At 26.5% G+C, this 18,267-nt stretch overlaps 1 protein-coding gene across 4 annotated transcripts in view; it reads left to right on the top strand.

Moving 5' to 3' along the window:
• LOC107440803 (Cuticle-tanning hormone bursicon) overlaps positions 1-18,267 on the top strand; it is a 54,405-nt gene that overhangs the window by 12,140 nt on the left and 23,998 nt on the right. For 2 of the 4 annotated variants that reach the window (XM_071182911.1, XM_071182910.1), the window contains exon 2: positions 729-807. The exons of the other annotated variants lie outside the window; for them this stretch is intronic. The gene's annotated coding sequence lies outside the window, so the exon portion shown is untranslated. The remainder of the gene's footprint in view (positions 1-728; positions 808-18,267) is intronic. 4 annotated transcript variants of the gene reach the window in all.

Here is an 18,267-nt window from a genome sequence, read left to right as displayed (position 1 = left end):
TTTTCAAGCAGTTAAGAATATTATTTTTATAAGATTTATTGCTTATAATCAGCATTTTAATAACCAACTTATAATTATTTGTAGAAAGAAATTTTTCCTGTTTTTTTTTCTTTCTAAATCTCATAAAGAATTCAAATCATTTCATGTTGGGTTTTCCCTTTATTGTTCTGGAGCAGAACACAAATTCTCGTTTGAACCAACTTCAAAGATTTTGACCTTGAGGGTCAGGTTCATTGTTTTTTCGTTTTTGAGTCTCAAAACTATTAAATTTTCACGCAAAATAAAATATAAATAACGAAACCGATCCTTTAACTGCGTAAATCCACGAGTAAAATGTGTAGAACTTTTCACGGTGCACAATGATTTAAGAGAATGGTAAGTATTCCTTTCAAATAAGAAAAACAATAATTATATTTTTGATGAATGTGTCGAAAACTAGTATTCTTATTTGCATTTATTACAGCTTCAATAGTTATAACAAAAAACACGAAGAGCATTATAAATACGATACAGCGGGTTCCTAAAAGACAATTTTTTTTATATTGTTGAACATTTTTTATTGGTATAACTATACATCTTAGATTGATGTAAAATCCGGTTTTGTAAGTTATTTCAGTTTCGTTCGTACCTCCCGACGTAATTATTCTCTGCAAACATTACTCATTCAAACCGCATCGAGATGAAGCAGAAATTTATGCACGATTTTTATATATTTTTATTTTCCGAAGGCTGGAAACATCTTTGGAGTTTGAGGTATATCAAGAGCAATCACCTTGGGAAACTGATCATGAACTCAAGTACAACTTAGTGAGTAGATTATAATTTTTAATAGATTAACTTTGTGTGTATAATTTATAAGTAGTATATGTAATTTTAATAAATTTTAAGGTTCTTTAGATTTTGTTGGATAGAGCTTTATTAGGTCATTTTATTTTGTGAAATTTACCGCGTTTCTGGCTTTATGGGTACATTAAGAAGCTCAGAAATTTTAAACCTAAAGTTTTGGTAAGGATTTCAGTATAATTGATGATAAAATGTAGTTCGCTGAGTGATAAAATTTGGTAAATGCAGTTAAATTAAGTAATTTTGTCATGACACCTTAGAGCAGGGCATACAAACATTTTATTCGGTTAAATTTACTTTTCAGTTTTGTATTTTTTACTAAATCTGTTGGTTATAAGAACTATAACTTCGAAAAACGGAATTTTCGGTAAACCGTTGCCATGATGAATTAGAAAACTTACCAAATGGATGGTTTAAATACCGTCTATTTTAGTTTTTAATACCAAAATTATGTTTTTCTTCTTTTAAACGATATTTAGTTATTCATAAATTAGTTGATTAAAGGATATATATTTGACATTATTGTAGTGATTTATTATGACTATTGTTTAGTTTTAAAATTATAAATTTAACAAAAAATTATGTCAATGATATTAGTCATTAAAACTACGTAATAATAAATATTTATAGGTTGCATCCGTCTTTTTATTACACTATAAAAAGTTGAATTAAATATGTGGAAAATTTAGTTATGGTTAAGTTTATGAAAATTTTTATTAATGAAATGCATTGAAATACCAAAAATATTTCCCCTCAATTATAGTATAATGTTTTTTTGAAATTATTTAAATTCTTAATAAAACAAAATTTTTGCATCATAATTGTCAATATTGAGAATTTATAAGATTATCTGATACATTCTGACTTTAGCTAAGTAAACTTAATCTGCTAAAAGTACATATTATTTAATGGATACCTTAGCAACCGTATCCATTTAATAATATATACTCAGCATATACATTTTCACTTTTCCCTTTTACTATATAATTTACCTTAAGCCATTTATTTTTTTTAATATTTCTTTCAATATCTTTCGTATAAACTTCATAATACAACTGAATTGTATTAGAATGTAACTGTTGTATTAAGCCTTTATTTAGTATTTTCTTCTTATGAATTTTTAAATTACATTATGTATAATGTCAAGTTCGTAAGAAAGATCACTTTTACTAAAAAAAACAGTTGTCATTATTGTGAAAAACGTCCGCTAGAAGTGGTTTTTATTCATTATTCTATTGGTTATATTAACTCAATTTAATTTAGAACTTGAGTATAATGACATGAATATATTGCAAAAAATGTCCCATAGAATAATATATACAGTATTCCTTTGAATATGTGTATCTATCTTTTCTTAAATGGTCAGGGAACCTTTGAAATTAATTTTTTCTTAGATTTTCCTTTCTTTATTTTTATATATCAACTATGCATGTGCAAGATGCTCTGTAAGAAATTCAATTCAAATTTCGGCATAAAGTAGGGGCACTTTGGGTGCATCATCCGAAAAATCCATTTTACCGTAAAATATTGAACTTTAATTTTTACAATGATATTTATTTAATAAGAGTGATTCCATGATTTTAAGGTAATTATTATTATAAAAATTACAGTATATCAAATTTTTTGTTCCATAACATGTTCTGGTAAAAAGGGATTTTGCGGAACTTTATCCGGAATTTTTTACAGTGTTCCTGATGTACTAGGTTAAAAAAATATACAAAAATTAAGGAAAACGGAAATAAAACCAAACAAAAATAACTTACGCTACAGTTATTAAAATTAATTTCAGTCTTTTTTTCCCCCGCGCTTTGGTTTCGAATAAGGTTTAAAAGAAATGTTTCCCGAAATGCATCCTATAATAAATATTTGTATAAATAAAAAATTAATTAGATTTCATTAAAGAGCGACACAAAATTCTCTTAATTTACATTTGAAACTATGAATCTTGAAATATAATTCAGCGTATTTGTTCTAAACTTTGTTCCTCATAAAATATTTTAAAAACCAAAATTATTTCCAAATGATTTGCTTTGCAAGGGACAATTTTATTTGAATGTAAAATTTTTACCAGGCATGTGTAACTAGACAAGTAAGGTCTTTTGTATTTGTATAGATGACACACAAAAGTTAGATTTCTTGCATTTATATGCATATAATAAAATATTCAAAAGTTCCTATTTGAGACTTTAAAGTTTTCTCCCACATTAATTAATTGTGTAAATATAACAGATTGTAATATATTTTAAATAATGCTATTTGCATTGTCAAATAGTTTTATAATCCCTTTAATTCTAAATAGCACTTTTGTATAACAAAAAGTTTTAATTAGTACAACAAAGCGGTTTAAATTGTAAGAATTTGGTGTTTTTTGTTGTTGAAAATTTAATTTCTACATAAATCGTATGTTATTTTTTAAAAGTATTTTTTGGTTATTATTTTGTTTTGTTTTTCTATCGAAATAAGTTAGATAGTAATTGTGTAAGAAAAAGAACGAAAAAAGACTAATTTTTAAAGATTGGTTTTTATGATTTTATCTTCATGTTTAATCTTAAGTTCATAATCAAAACTTGGCCATTTGCAAACTGAAAATTTTTGAGGTCAGAGGAAATAAAATTCAGAATTTTTGCACCCATTTCCGAAGATTTGTTTCTCCTGAAAAATAAATAGAATTTTTTTATTTACATTTTAGAAAGATATAATTTCTTTTTCATAATTATGGGAAATATATTTAAATTTTAACAGTTGAGACGATTTCTCAAACCCTTGTAACATCAAGAGAAAAAAAAACTAAAACGCCATTTCAAACTATTTTTAACTTAAGTAAGGGAAATTAATTCAATCAAGGAAATTAATTAAGTAAGGGAATCGTGCTAATTTCATGAACTGATATACTTTTTAGATTACTATAATTTATTCTTTACTATGATTTATTCCTTTTCAAATTCATTAAAAATGTTTGTTTCGTGCTACATGAGAAGGCATTGTTTGAGTTAACGCTTATTTCTCAAATATTTCAAAATTTTGCTGCGAAGCATTATAGATATTATTAACATTGAATTTCATTGCTTGACAATTTTAAATGTTACAAATCTCTATTTTTAAAAGATATATATTTTCTTCGCAATTGCGTCCTATACAAAATTCCTGACAAACAGTGTGCTAAAAAATAACATGAAAAAAAAACCCGGAAATTATATTTTCAGGTACTAGGACTCAAACTTAATGGTTTAAAGGGATAACCTCAAATATGCTAATTAATTCATGGAGACGATATTTTAAGTTACAAATTCAGATTCAGAACGTACTCTCTATGAATAAAGTTACCTTTGTTCCAACGGTACTTTGAGTTCTGATTTTCAAAATATATAGAGGGGGGGGGGAGATAGCCACACTTTGGAAGAAAATAGGGTTCTCATAGTTTATTTTTGAGAGAGGGTTAAAGTTTGAACTCCTTAATTTTAATTATACTTCTTGCGTATTTCGTCATATCGCGAGACTTTTTTAAGCGAATCATACACACAATTATAAAATTTTGTTTATTGAAACATAATTCGATGCAAAAATAGTTTTTAATAATTATTTTATTTATTAATAGGCGAAAAACAAATTATTAAATTATTTAAAAAGTATGATGTCAAAAAAATGATTATAATTGTTTTAAATGAGTACAGATGTGTAGGGAAATATCTCAGATGTGTAGGGAAATTGCAAATACATATCTGCCAGCTTTGACTCTTTCTAAGAAGGTATTTTCCTAGTGGTAAGGTAATACCAATAAAAATTGTGATTGTATGTTGGTACTTCGTAAATATTACGCCAATAATTTGAACATTATTAGCGAGTTAGTAAACCTATTATATATATGTTTAAATATTTAAAATGTAATAGTAGCGAAGATAATTTTATACCTTATTTATTTAATGAGGAATAAAATGTGATTCTATAAATTTTGCTACCACATTAAATATAAAAAAAATATTCCGCGAGTACCGAAAGAGTTGGCAAGTATGAAAATATCTCTAGAAGCATATAGTTACAGATTGTTCAGTGTGCAAAACAAAGAAAGGACCAACCTGAATAACTTTTGATTTTATGTTCTAGGACTCAATCTTAAATGTTCAAAGGAGTGACCTCAACTATGCTAATTAATTAGTGCAGACGATATTATGAAGTTACGAAATCTGGCACAAAAACGTACTTGATAGTTCTTGTGAAATCAAATTTTAAAAAAGTCAGATATTTAAAAATTGATTTCTCAGGAATAACTCGATCGATTTCGCACCGATTTTTCCGAACATTAGACATAGAGCTTATTAACGCTCGGTCACAGCATTCTCATTGCGTACATTGACGGGCCCTCGCAGGATTTGCACTAATCAGATTCGAAAATTTTTTGCGTTTGACCTTTGTTTCCTTATATAACTAATGTAAAAAGTAGTTGACAGGAATCGCTACAAACTACTGTATTACTTATTTTAAAAAATAGTGCACTACACTACAAACTACGGAAAAAAGCAGCGACTACAGTAGTTTCGCTACTCGTAGCACGCTACTCCCGACAGCTGTTTTTCTCAAACTCGGTTAAAACTACTTTTTTTTAATAGAATTGATATGATTATTGTTTTATATTATGTTATGATTTGTCGCTCAATAAAGAAAATATATTTTTAATAGAATAATTTTGATGTATGATTCGATGTTAGAGAGAGAGGGGGAAATATTGCTTGAAGAAATATGTTTATGAAGTTACGTAATCATTGTAGAAAGTTATTATAATCCATTCGTCTATATTATAGAAAAACAACTATGTGCATACCGTTAAACCAATTTAATGATTAGCTAGATAGGATGAATAGCGAATTAAAATAATTTAATTTTGCTAATCAGTAAGGAGCTCTATTTCCAAGGAAATTAGTTTTCACTAGAAGAAAATGGGTTATTAAACAAAAATAATTTTGAAAACGGGACAGAGGGTGTGGCTGCTAGGGCAAGTGGCACGTGTAAGTTAGAACAGTTTTCTCCACGGAAAGTTAAGGAATTTTATGTATTGGTTATTAATTGTTTTAATTTATTGCCAAGCCTCTTTTTCTTAGCTTTACGCGTTCGAATGTGTTAGCGGAAAAGAAAGTGTGGGAAGTAAGATCAGATTTTTATGTCAAAATATTTAGCAACTCTGTAACGGTTTTCGAATTCTTTGCTGGTGTGTAGAGAGAATCTCTAAAAATTGATTTTATTCTGAACTTAAATGAAATTAAATGAAAAGATTACCGATTATTTTAATGTTATTTATTTTTTGAATAAAGGATTAAAAGAGTGGTAGACCATTTGTGCTAGCTTTCTGAAATTCGGACAGTGGGTGACAAGAGAAAATTTTAGCTCCCCATCCGAAAAATCGTTCAGAAATTTTAATTACATCGTTCAGGAGAGACATTTAAATAATTTAAGTTTTCTCATTGGTTTGGAGGCAGCGCCAATGATATAAATTAAACTGCAAACGATTTTAAAGATAGCTTCAGTGATATTTGCTTGCTTATAGCTCTCATCAATAAAAAAAAAAAGAGTTTATTTTACCTTTCTCAATTTATCAAATCAAACAACAACAACCTTACAAAATTAATTACCAAACTTAATTAGTGTTGGTTTAATATAAATAAGCTATGTACTAAAGATCAAAATTATTGGTGAAATGGCACCAATTCATTTAGAAGAAGCGTAGAAAATCGTCATGCTATTATTGATGCTTAATTAACGCAAGGCCACCGGCAAGGACAAAAAATAACAATAAATAAATAAAAGAAAATATTTTTGCTTTATTAATTGTGCTGGTCTTTTGCTTTATTAATTGTGCTGGTGCTTTCAGTTTTGTGCACGTTTCGTCGTGTTGTTCAGCACTGATTTATAATTTTTTTTTCACTCCCTACGGCGAGTGGTTATTCAGCTAGTAAGGAGGTTAAAAATGTTTGACTTAATAATCGTCTGCTTCAAGAAGCTCTTAAGGTATTATTTCACTGTGTAAATCTATTGCATAAGAGTTGGTAAAAGTAGTTAGTAAAAGTAGGCGTGAATTAAATATAGGTCTACTACTATTTTTCCTAGCATGGTTGGCAAAAGGTCTTTGATTACTAATGATGATTTCGGTAATGCCCGTCACCCTTTCTTCAAATATACTAATTTATAAGTTTGGCTTTTCCAAACGAGATCGTATCACTGCTGTTTAAAATGACAATATTGATGATAATTCTATTTTTTTTTTAATGTAAAGAAATACGAGTAAAGGCATTTGATAGAGTTATAAGGGTAGTTTTAAAAATCAAGAACAATGTGGACACATATATAACTTTATTCCGTTTATTTGGCAGCAAGTCGTAGCGAGATATAATAAAAAAATAATAATATCAATTCCTTAAAAAAAGAAGTTTCATCTGAGTTTGAAAAAAAAAGATATATATCCTTAGTTTTGTAGACAACTTCCGGTATGACTAGATTAGAGAAAAATTGTTTATTTAAATTGTAATTATAGATACATTAATGTCTAGATAATAAACATGTTTTTATTTTACATATTTATATTTTCTTTTTGTAACTGGCAGTTTTCACCGATATATTTGCACAACTTTATTCTGAGATAGAACTTACATTTACAGATGTTATGAATTCGAAAGTTGAATAAAAATGAATGGTTGCTATGTTTCCCAAGTTATAATTAAAAAAAATTTTTTTTTTAATTTTTAATTTTTATGAATTCAATCTTTTCACTTGTTTTAATTGAAAGTGTCATCTAGTTCCTACACGGAGAATAAAATCTTGGGAAAATTACAGTACTGTATGGTAGAGACATTCTTCGTAAAAAAAAAAGTTATTCCGGTCTAATAAAACTAAAATATATAATATTTAAACCATTTATTCTGTAATTTTTCCTTTCATGTGGCAACAGCTTACTGGAAATTCTGGTTTTCAAAACTTGTAGTTATTTTTATTACCTCATATTTAGTAACAAATACAAAACTGAAATGTAAACTTTATCGAATAAAAAGTTTTTATGCCATGATCGAAGGGAGCGGTTCCTAATATTATTATTATTATTATTTTTTTGACTATGGAACACTAAATTATCAGCATTCTTTAGACGGAACCCCGACTTTATAATTAAAATATATAAAGACAATTGGCAAATTGTGTGTGAAAATATTTAATAAGAAGAATGGCATTTTTTTTATTAATGATCTTAAATTAGGTTCTTATATCCGACAGTTTGAATTCGCAGTTGAATCTTGTCAAAATTTTTTGTTTTTGTTTCTAAAAAACTGAAAATGAATGAAATAATTCGAATTATAGTTTTTGTTGAAATGAAAGCTAAAAGAAACTTCTATAAACTTTGAAAAAGTTTTTTTTTCTTTTTTGGTTTGAAAAGCTTGAGGGGAAGTAATATTTATAAACGCATGTTCTTTACGTAGTTTATTCAATACCTTGTAATTTGAAAGGTTGAGTATTTTTTTCACAAAATTGTGTTATTTTCTTATTATTAGCATTTTGTATGTTTTAATAATGTCATAATGGCANCTATTTTTTTTTTAATGTAAAGAAATACGAGTAAAGGCATTTGATAGAGTTATAAGGGTAGTTTTAAAAATCAAGAACAATGTGGACACATATATAACTTTATTCCGTTTATTTGGCAGCAAGTCGTAGCGAGATATAATAAAAAAATAATAATATCAATTCCTTAAAAAAAGAAGTTTCATCTGAGTTTGAAAAAAAAAGATATATATCCTTAGTTTTGTAGACAACTTCCGGTATGACTAGATTAGAGAAAAATTGTTTATTTAAATTGTAATTATAGATACATTAATGTCTAGATAATAAACATGTTTTTATTTTACATATTTATATTTTCTTTTTGTAACTGGCAGTTTTCACCGATATATTTGCACAACTTTATCTGAGATAGAACTTACATTTACAGATGTTATGAATTCGAAAGTTGAATAAAAATGAATGGTTGCTATGTTTCCCAAGTTATAATTTAAAAAAAATATTTTTTAAATTTTTATGAATTCAATCTTTTCACTTGTCTTAATTGAAAGTGTCATCTAGTTCCTACACGGAGAATAAAATCTTGGGAAAATTACCGTACTGTATGGTAGAGACATTCTTCGTAAAAAAAAAGTTATTCCGGTTAATAAAACTAAAATATACGATACTTAAACCATTTATTCGGTAATTTTTTCTTTCATATGGTAACAGCTTACTAGAAATTCTGATTTTAAAAACTTGTAGTTATTTTTATTACCTCATATTTAGTAACAAATACAAAACTGAAATGTAAACTTTACCGAATAAATAGTTTTTATGCCATGCTCAAAGGGAAAGGTTCCTAATTTTATTAGTCCTATTTTTTTTTTTTTTTNTTTTTTTTTTTTTTTTTTTTTTTTTTTTTTTTTTTTTTTTTTTTGGTTATGGAACACTAAATTATCAGCATTCTTCAGACGGAACCCCGACTTTATAATTAAAACATATAAAGATAATTGGAAAACTGTGTGTGAAAATATTTAATAAGAAGAATGGCATTCTTTTATTAATAATCTTAAATTAGGTTTTTATATCCGACTGTTTGAATTCGCAGTTGAATCTAGTCTTGTCATGATTTTTTTTGTTTCTAAAAAGCTGAAAATAAATGAAGTAATCCGAATTATAGTTTTTATTGAAATGAAAGCTAAAAGGAACTTCTATAAACTTTGAAAATTGTTAGTAAGAAAACATTTAATAAAAATCTAGTTTTTGTTTCTTTTTTTGGTTTGAAAAATGCGAGGGGAAGTAATATTTATAAATGCACGTTCTTTTATAAATGCAGGAGGCGTTCTAATGCATTATTTTATAAATGCATGTTCTTTTCGTAGTTAATTCAATACGTTATTTGAAAAGTTGAGTATTTTTTCCGCAAAATTGTGTTATTTCCTTTTTATTAGCATTTTGTTTTAAAAATGTCATAATGGCAACCAAAATATTAAGTAAATAATGGGTCATTGATTGGATCTAAATAAATTTACATGTTTAAAAAAAAAAAAAACTTAAAATTTTTAGAACTCGTTTACTTTTTCTATGGAACCCTCGGGTTCCGCGGAACACATTTGGGAAAGCTGCTCAAAGGTATAATGATAAAAATTGCCAAATTTTACCTCATTTACCAAATATTAACACATTATTTAAAACCATATTTTATTTATAGTTTTACCAAAATCATTACCAAAACGTTGCGGTAAAAACTACCAAGCCAGAAACACGGTGAATTTTATAATATTCAGGTAGTTTTAAAGCGCAGATTTTTCTCAGTGTGTAAAAACAATTATAATTATAGAAGCACGCTCCTGTAATTAAAAAAAAAAGACGCGATTGTAAATGTTATTTAATAGATTGGATTGCATAACTCCATTGTTATAATGCTAGTGCTTCCTATTTCACTGTAAATGTAGACACGTTCATTTAAATTAACGAATTTAATGATGTTAATGAAACTTTTAGTTTAATAATTTTATTTTTTGTTAGAACATTTATTTTAACAGGTACAAATTTATCTGCTATTTTTTTTTTCAAGTGGTGTTTCTGGGAATATTATACTTATAACAAAAGCATCGCTGCTGATGGTCACTGGAAAGTTATGTGACAACAATAAATATTCCACAATCAGCATCAATAGCAGGAAGTAAACAGGAAGAAAAATAGTTTGAACACAGTGCCATCTATGAACGAAACGCGATATCCTCGAATCTAGGAATGATTCAATTTATGAGCCATTACGAATTTGGCCAGTAATTTTTCTTCCATCTAATATCAAATTGCCAAAATTCTTTTTCGTTAAAGGTGTGGTGGCTTGAATTTTCTATTTTTAAGTATTGGGGATCAGAAAAAACTCTTATTTGATGAAGCTTTTAGTAGGTGTGTCATTTATTTATGATCTTTTACTTATGATTATTTTTTGTTTATTATTTCCTTTTCAACTTCCAAATCATTGTTTAGTCTTTTGGGAAGTGCGCCAATGATATTTGATAATTGAACATTTTATCTGGCAGTTAAGTAATTCTAATCTTTCATTTTGATTCTTGGAAAATTCGTATGTCATGATGAATGACTCTTGTTGAATAATTTAATGTAATCTAAACTTTTTAAAATGCTTGTTTTTCATGATATAACTATTGAAAATTTACTAAATTACAATATTTGTTTGTTTTGAAAGTATGTCCTTTTTATGGATGAGAAATACTAATGATAAATTTTTTGTAGTGTATTAAAATAAAACTTGGAAATTATTTTCATTTCATAAATTTAGCTTCTAAATTTTTTTTCTTCCATCTAAGTTTAAAATTAACTTTTTTAATAATAAACTTTTTAATAATGGACTTAAAAATCTTTAAGCTTAAATTATTTATTTCAAAAAGGAATTGACCTAGCGAAAATGAAGTGTAAAATAATTTTGTTAATTTAATTATAATTTTTAAAAAAGTTTACAAACATGATAACATTTTGTTAATGTTGCATTATAAGTTTATATTATGAAATCTTTTAGTTATTTATAATTTAATGCTTATATTCTCTACTTGTAATATTGAAACTTAACTATTTTGAGCAAAATCTATATAATCCATATATTTCGAATGAAAAAAATGTAATTAATAGATTCGTACTGATTTTATAGCATGAATAAAAAAAATAGTTATTTTTATGACAGTTTTTTAATTTTCCAATTTTAATTTGAGTTAATCTTTTGTTTTTGATTAATGCTCATACTTATTATTTATTTTTTAAATAACTGAAACACAGTAAATGCAATATATTTAAGAAAATCCCAGGCTTTTATTTATAATTTGTAATTTATAATTTGATTGTTTATTTTTTTATCTGTCTTTATTTTTAGGTTTGTTATATCACCACCAATACTTTAAATTTTACTTCGTAAAACTTCGGACTTTTTGTAATGTTCAAGTTATTCAAATAATTTATCTTAACGGACTTCTAACGTCAATTGAAGTTTAAAATAGACTTATAAGTTTAGTAATGAACATTGCGTTAATGAATTTTAGTGCTTAAAATTTATTTTATTTTCCAGTTAAGATAAGATCCTTTAAAAAAATGAGGAAGCTTTTAACTTTAATGAAGTATTAAAAGTTTTTAAAGTTTGTTTTCGTTTCTTTATGATTTTAAAGCTTAGAATCTTTTTAGATAATTTCTTTAATAATCTGCTTAAATCCTTGGATAATTTGACTTCATGTGTTACTACAACCAGATTTTAGAACAATTATAATTTTCTTACTATGACTATTTTGTTAAATAAAACAATCTGTATGCGACAACACTCAAGAATTTATAAATATAACTTAAGTCAAAATTCTGCATTTAACTAACTTTAACTATTTTTACCAAATACTTGAATAAATGAAGGAATTTTGTTATTAAGTAGTATCAATATGAAATTTTAATTATAACTACGGCTTTTTTTATGAAATTAATTGTTTTAACGAAACATTCTGTCACAATTTACTCTGTTTTTTTAAAAAATATTTTACGAAACGCGATTTTTTTTTTTAAAATTTTAAATACTGTACATTATTTTAACAACTTTATTAGTTTCGATTTTGTATCATTGAATTTATGACAAGCTAAAAAACGAAGCTAATTCTTGTCTTAAAATTTAAATCATGCGTTGTCTCGAATACGATAATATTAAAATTTTGTTTCTCAATTAATATTTTGCAATAAAATTATGTAATTTTGAAATTAATAACGCAAAGCAAATTTTTTTTAGGTAACTCTAATTTGAACTTTCCAAAGATTAATATTTTTCTAACCATTTTCCTAAATTTAATAGTACGTAAAAAAGTACTGTAACTATTTTTCCAAAAATAGGAAGGTTTGGAACGATGATGTTCAGCAGACCAAGGCTCTCAGTGAGTTGTAGTGACATTAGTAAGTAACCATTTTTCACAATTCTTATTGAAGAGTCACAGTTATCAATTTAAAGATGCATAACACCCATCTTATACGAATCTTTAAACTAAAATCACACTGAGAAAAAAATTATGGCCAAAACTACCAAAATATGGTAAAATTAACAATGTTTCTGACTCTGTGGGAACACTAAAAAGGTTGGCAATTTTTACTTCCGAACTTTGATAATGACTTTTGGTAAAATTAATAAAATAAATATAGTCTTATAATATGTGATATAATTATGTAATATTATCATGATACCTTAGAGAATGGCATGAAAACCATTTATTCGGTTAATTTAATCTTTAGTTTTTCATTTTTTACTAAGTGTGTGGTAATAAGAATTATAATTTTGAAAACCAGAAATTCCGGTAAACCATTACCATATGAACGAAAAAAGTTCCGAATGAATAGTTTAAATGCCATGTAGTTTGGTTTTATTTAACCAAAATTAAGTTCTTTTTTAAAAAAATATAGATAGATACCAATATTATACAGCACGGTAATATTACAGTTTTTTTCTTGCATGTTGTCCACGAAACATAAATTCTCAATACAATCCATAAATGACTCAGAAACCATTCATCCAATTTCAATTTTGTTTTTAAGAGATCATTGGCCAGCAAGTGTTCTACAATTGAATTATTTTTTCCTGTCTATTTTCGAACTTTTTAAAATCTTCATAAGTTCACTATTTTTTCAAGAAAATGAACTTTCTATAATATTTCCAGCATTTTAGTTTGATGTAATATTTATGGTTTATTAATTGTTTTCAATTAAATTATTTTCTACTGTTTCGAACAATTCTTTCCTATTTCTCGAACTTCATTGTTTCTGTGGTTTACACCTGAACACAGGCTCAATGTTGAAGTACAGTAATAGTATAAGGCAAAATAATAAACGGGCCACTCTGAATAACTTTTGAATTAATGATCAGATCTTCACGTTCTAGGACTCATTATTTATGGTTCAAGAGGGACACCTCAAATATACGAATTAGTGCAGACGATATGTTAAGTTACGCAATCAGACACAAACCGTACTTTCTCTAAATAAGCAACTTTTTTTAACAACCTAAATAAACAACCGGTTTCGGATTTCTGACGACCAAAATATAGGGAGTAGCCGAAATAGTTATGCTAAGTTTGAACCCCTTTAAGTTAACTTTACTTTTTGCATATTTCAGAATATCTCGAGAATTTTTTAAACGAGTACAAAATTTTTGCACTCAATTATAAAATTCGTTTATCCGAAGATGCATGAATCCAAAGATCTAAAAATCCAAAGATCCATTCAAAATAATTTTGCATTGCTGTGCGATATGTCTTGTAAGGTATGCAATTTTTTACATCGTTTTAAAGAATGTAATTTTACATGGTAAAATACAAAAAGTGAACATAATCGGTCGAAAAGTTTTGAAAAAAAATCGGTATTTTTAAAATTCGATTTCTCAGGAGCTATTCGACTGATTTTGTTCAAGTTTTGTATTTCGCCATGTAAAATTACCTAAATGGCTGTTGTTCCATTCCTGAAACATGTTAAATATCTGCAAAATGATTGGATCTCATTCTTGATTTTGCTTTTCATGTGCAGGGGCGCCGGGATGGGCCCAAAAATTTTCAATATTCGTCAGTTTTTGCTTGGTCATTCAGCATATTTACGAAAATTCATTACTTCTTACTTTACTTAGAAAACACAAACGGAAATTGGAAGTATATTAAAAGCGTCTTACTTTGTTTAAATTTCTAATTTATTTGGAATAATTAAACTGCAAAGCTCCAAGTTTTGAGGAGCAATAAATAGCAGAGGGCGTAGAATTTAATTTAATTAGAAAATGTAAAAACATGTCAAGACAATGAAAATTGGGGTGCTAAATAAAACTGAGAAGAAAAATAATGAAAATATCGTTTGAAAAGAACTGCTTCAGAATTTTCGGGGGACTGGTGAGCAAATAGCGGGCGGGAAGCGGTGTCCTCTTCTGGTTATTTAAAAAAAGAAAGAAAATTATTAAGAACTTAGCGCCGAAAGAAATTTTATTCTTATCCATTAGAGGCTCTTACAAAGTTCCTTAGATGCTGTGAGAGAAAAAAATAAATAATCATTTTTATTTGTTGGTTTTATTTTATTTACTGAATTATTTTTAGTTACTATGTATATAAACTGGAAAAGTTCGGCATTAAGTCTCGTTTACTATTGGTGGAAAAATTAACATATTGTGAAAATATTAATAACAAAACAGGGTTGACTGTGGTTTAAACCACGGTTGAAACCAAACGGTTTAAAAAAACAACAACAAGCCTGTTTTTTTTAAATTTTTTAGTTTTTTTTCTTCTAACTTTCTTGTATTTGTATAATTTATTTTAGTCAGAATATTGAAAAATGAAAAAAAAAAAAAAACAACTTTTCTCACATGTTTTACAGTTTCAAACATAATTGCTGACAGGAATTCGTTTTTTTTTCTAAAAAAAAAAAAAGAAAGAAAGAACATAGATTTTTAATTTTTAAACGTATACGTAGAAGAGAGTTTCCTCAAAATAACTATGTAAAATAAATTAATGTGAGCAAATATAAGATAAAATGAAATCTCTTAAAAATGCTTAAAGTAAAAAAAAATCAATCGTTTCATGTTCTGTTAACTTTAAAAATTAGCTAAATCATGTAATTATTGAAAGAATTAAAGTTTTTCCAACTTTATTTAAATATACTTACCACAGATACATAATGACTAGAGTAAAAAATATAACAAAATTTTTAGCTTTTTTAAATTTTATTTTTTTAGTTTAAATTATAACAAAAATGGTAAACAAATTTGTATTGTATAGTCGCAGTTTACTTACATTCATTAATGCAATATTAAAACAATAAATAAATAAAAATAGTTCAAGAAAAAATATTAAATTTATTTAAGATATTTTTAGAGAATGCTTTTTCCTTAACACTACAATACGTCAATAAGATCATAGTTATATTTACAGCTCCATTATGCAAAAAAGAATTACGAAAAAATACTTTATTATTTGTTACTTTATTATTTCTTTATTATTGACTTACTAAAACATACATTTACTGTTTTGCGCTTATATTTATTTAGTCCCTTTATCAATTTTATTCCTTTTTATCATTCTGTTATTTTTAAATATTTTTTTAATTGAAAAAATATATTGTCTTGAATGTCTCATGCATCTTTATATTAAAATTTGTAACAATAGAAAAAATTAGAAAGTTTCATTTTAACAATTAATATTTATGCTGCAAGGTTTGCCGCTAAATAATGACATCAATGATAATAATGCTGAAATATGGCATTTTTATACACACTGATTTTTAAGGAGGAAACTTCTTTTTTTTTTACACTTACTTCAAAAACAGCATTTAAGTCTTAAATGATTTATTTTATAAAATTGCGAAGTAATAAATAAGCTTCTTTAAAATCTTTAGTTATGATACCGTTTTATCATCTTAAGCACATTAATGGAACAAAAGTGAACATTTTTGAATTCATTATTCCAAATATTAATCAATAGTTAAAAAAAAGGTTCTGTTAAATGCTCTGTAATGGTTTGGTTACTTTTACTTTGGGACTCAAATATTATTTAACCTTTTGTTTGAAATGAACCAAAGAACCCGGTTTAAACGAAAAGCACCTAGTTTAAACAACAAAAAAAAATTGGTTTGCAGCGTTTTTTTTTCTTTCACCCCCTGCAACAAAATTATAATTTTTTTTAAAAATTAAAGCTAATTAATGAATTACCTATTTATAGATTCTGTCAAATTTAAAATTTCATTCGATAAGATGGGGAATTATCCCTTTGCAATAATTTAAGTTCGCGGTATACATGTTCATGTGAATTCAAGTGTTGCCAAATTCCTGTATTTATAATTGTATTAAAAATAACATTTCATTTCCTTCCTACACTTCTCTGATGCACTTCTTCTGCTGTTAGGTTGTACAATTTTTACACTTCTCATGTTTTAAAACTATATATTTGTTAAAACTATTTTAGAGATTTGTTTAAATTGATGAAAAATTTTGATAATTGTCTTCAATTGTCTAAAATATTGAAGGATACTTAAAGAGATTTCTTATTATTGAGAGGGGTATATATTGAATCTTTTTTTTGAGCAGAAAACCTGGCCATAGTAAGACGCTTTTTTTTAATTCTCTAGCAATAGAATCGAAACTTTTTAAAAATATGATTGAAGACACTTATTTGGTTACGTATTTTAATCGCCAAGTCTTGGAAACTTTCGGGCAGTGGCTTGCGAAAAACATCACAGAAAGGGGCCAACTCAAAAGGTATAACTCGTAGCCACCCCCAGGCAAACATTTACATGTTTTTTTCTTTTCTTTTTTTTAAATTTGCAAGTTTAAAATCTATTTCGCACCTTGGCGATTGTAGTTGGCGCTATAGATCACGATACGGAAATATCCTCCGTATTTTTATGCAGCAAAAAGTTTATAATGCTTAGAAATAAAGCAATAGCAGTTTTAGTACATTTAACATCATTTCTTATTCTGCAAGATACTGTTCCATTCTTTTTTTATTCTTTACTTCGAAATTACCAAGGAAAATCTGAATATTTGTTAAACTCTGATGAAAGTTTGCATACTGACTCGAACTCTTCGAGCAAAGCTTTATTTTCTGTTTTGTTCGTTCGGCTCGAGTTAGGCAGCAAATTGAAGGCAGCTTCATTCTAAGTTTCATGAGTGGATAGAATGAAATACGATTTCAAATCTGGAGCCATTTCTTGAAGTGTACGGCGTTTAGTAAGTATTTTATTTAATTAGATTTACGAAGCACATTTATTGTACCTTTTTGTTTTATTATAGGTGCGAAGTGTAAAATAAGTTTCTTCAATAGATCATAATAATAAGATTTATATTAATAAGAAATGCATATCAGTATTTTTTTTTTCTTTTAATGTGCAAATAATTTAACCAGACGTTAAATTCAGTATGAGTTTGAAATTTATTTTCTTTCCCATTGCATTTGAAAATCAAAATTTTAATTTGGGAGAATATTAGACAATTTTGATCAATTAAACACTTTTATAACGCCTTAAGCAAGTTTTGAAATCATTTGTAAAATCAGAAAATTTTCAAATTTCAGTCGCTACTTCCAATTATTAACTAAATTTATTTAATGCCTAAGTATTTATTTTAATTAATTTTTTTTTCTTTTTTATGCGGCTTAGAGATACAGGAAGAGACTCACAAAAATTTAAATCCTCTCGTCAAATGTACGTTTATAAAATCCATCGACGGTAATTGTATGAATTCAAAATTTACATATTTTAGAAATGTCATGATGTCAGCAATTTCCAACAACACACTATATAAATTGTATACATTATATATATTGTTTTAATATTTAAATTCATTCAATTATATTTGTGTTCATTCTAGAATTTCCTTGTTTTTATTAATTTTCAGTTAAAGTG

Source organism: Parasteatoda tepidariorum, chromosome 7 (assembly GCF_043381705.1).
Source record: "Parasteatoda tepidariorum isolate YZ-2023 chromosome 7, CAS_Ptep_4.0, whole genome shotgun sequence".
Taxonomy (NCBI): Eukaryota; Metazoa; Arthropoda; class Arachnida; order Araneae; family Theridiidae; genus Parasteatoda; species Parasteatoda tepidariorum.
Note: the sequence above shows the minus strand (reverse complement) of the source record. Positions and strands in the feature narration are given on the sequence as shown.